Source organism: Pteropus vampyrus, unplaced genomic scaffold (genome assembly GCF_000151845.1).
Source record: "Pteropus vampyrus isolate Shadow unplaced genomic scaffold, Pvam_2.0 Scaffold234, whole genome shotgun sequence".
NCBI lineage: Eukaryota > Metazoa > Chordata > Mammalia > Chiroptera > Pteropodidae > Pteropus > Pteropus vampyrus.
In genome coordinates this window covers 659,772-662,361 of record NW_011889015.1, presented here as the reverse complement: position 1 = coordinate 662,361, position 2,590 = coordinate 659,772, and the positions used below count along the sequence as shown (strand labels likewise).

Here is a 2,590-nt window from a genome sequence, read left to right as displayed (position 1 = left end):
CAGTGACAGTGGAAGGAAAGTCCATGTTACTTCAACCTTTACGTGAGGTTCAAAAGCCTTCTGAACACTCTGTCGTCCAATTGTATAGACATGTATAAAAAGGCTTAGCGTAATTTCTAGGCTTCAATCAAAAACACTTGAATTCTCTTTCTAGAAAGTTGTAAGATTCTTCAGAAAACCAAGGTTAGTAAGAGGGTAGAGACAAGGAATTCTAGGAAAGTGACTGGATACTACAAACTACATAGCCCATCAGAATTTCCAGGACAAGTAAGACTAATAAGATGACAACTTCCCCAGTTATAATTTGCTAGCTGGTGAGGCCTCCATAAGGACCTGAACAACAGGTATTCATAGTACAATTTATCCTCACTATGTGTAGATTCCATATTTACAAATTTTCATGCCTGGAAGGCTTAGTCAACTTTTGATATTTCTTGATAGTAACTAAAATTATTTTTATATTTTTATTTCTTTATTGCATAATTATGCCCATAGTAAAAATATTTAAAATGCAGATACAAAACAAAAGGGAAATTCTTCATAATGCTACCATCAGAGAAAAACTACTGCTGACATTTTGATATTAAGATTTATGGAAGTGTGTGTGTGTGTATGTGTGTGCGCGTGTGTGTGTACTCTTAATGTGTACGCTTAATGTGTTCTGTATATGCTGCCATCATAAATAAACAGTTTAATGGTTATGTGATAAATCATTTTATAGATATTACATAATTTATTTTACTAATCTTCATACTATATCTATTTAAGTGACTTCACATACATGTACACTTTTTTTGTAATAAAGGATGCTACGTAAACTTGTACAATTGTTTTCTCTGAAAAAAAATTAGGAGTGAACTTGTTAGGTTGTTTTAGACATTTTGATACTTACAAATGTACTCAGAAGGTTGAGCCAAATAACATTTCCACTTAAGTTTGTGAAAATGAGTTTCTTATACTCTAATTAATGCTGTGCATTACAATTCCTTTTAATGTTTTCTGTGTGCTCTGATAAATAAAAAAAATGACTTACTATTATGGCTCTAAATTGAAGATTAATTTTAGTCATTGAACATATTACCATGTTTATGGGACAACTGTACTTTTCTATTTGTAAAATGTGATTTCATGAATATTCCCTAGTCAGCCACTGAAGAATTCATCTTTCACTCATCACTCATTAATTTGTATGAAATCACTTTATATTAATGGATATGCTGTCATAATGTTGGAGGCATTTTTTCCCCAATGTAATGTTTGTTTTTTACTTTGTTCATACATGTATTTTGTTTCTTTACATTTAGTGGTAAAGAATTTTTTAACCATTGTATAGTCAAATCATTAAAACTCTGTTTCTGCTTTTGACATTGTACTTCCAAATTATATAATTACATAACCACATTATCTTCTGGTATTTTGTGGTTTAAATTTTTATATTTAATCACCTGTAACTAATAGATTAACTCATCTCAAAGGAACTATTAGGTGGAATGTGTCATGTTGAGAATCTAGGGTATCATTAAAAGTCTATTTCCAGTTTACTAAGACTTTTAATAAGGAATAGTTAAGAAATGTTCCTAAATACATTTTCAGCATCTGTCACTGAATCATAAAGGTTATTTTCCCTCTCATTCATTTATGTGATGAAATATTTAAAAACATTTTCTAATGCTGGACCATTTCCACATACCTGAAATAAAGCAGATAATTAACATATCTGTGAATCTGATTGCTAATATCTTCTTAGAATTTTTGCATTGATATTCACAAGAGTGTTGATTCTGTGTTTATCACATTTTTATACCAGGATTATGCTTCCTTTATAAAGTAAATTGGTATGTTTTCATCTCTCTTAGGTACTAGAAAATTTTTCTATAGATGGGAATTGCTATTCTCTGAAAAACTGAGATTACTCATCTGTCAAACTAGCTGAACAAGCACCTTTTGGGGAAACTTTTTTGACAACATTTTCTATTTCAACTATATTTGTTATCTTAGATTTCCTCTTTCTCCTTAATATAACTTGGTACTCAATATTGTTGTTAAAAGTCAATCATTTTAATTAAATTTTTCTACTGTTTTAATACTTTTTTTACTTTTTCAATCTCACCCTTATCTATTATGTTCCCATTCTTATTCCTGATATTAGTTGTATCTACGTCTTCTCTCATTTTCAGTACACTCGTTACATTTTTTTTTTTTTTTAGGCGAGGCAACCCTTGGTTGACCTCACAGATTGCAAGAACCTTGTCAGTTTACAATCCCTAATTTTTTATTTTTTATGCCTACAGCACTTGGTCTTCCTAGGTGGTCTCCCATCAAGTACTAACCAGGCCCGATCCTGCTTAGCTTCCGAGATCAGATGGGATCGGGCTTGTTCAGGGTGGCATGGCCATAGACAACTTGTTACTTTTATAAAAGAAGCAATTTCTGGTTTACTTCAATTTGAAATTTTTTATTTTTTCTAGATAAATTTGGTCTTTTATTTTCTTCATTCTGTTTTCTATACGTTAGCTTTATTGTTTGTCTTTCTTTAACATCTTGATTTGAAGTTTCATATTCAAAATATTTTTTGAAATGTTCTTTCAAA

At 30.6% G+C, this 2,590-nt stretch overlaps 1 pseudogene; it reads right to left on the bottom strand.

Moving 5' to 3' along the window:
• Positions 1–2,282: 2,282 nt before the first annotated feature.
• On the bottom strand, positions 2,283–2,400 carry LOC111728874 (annotated as a pseudogene).
• Positions 2,401–2,590: the final 190 nt, after the last annotated feature.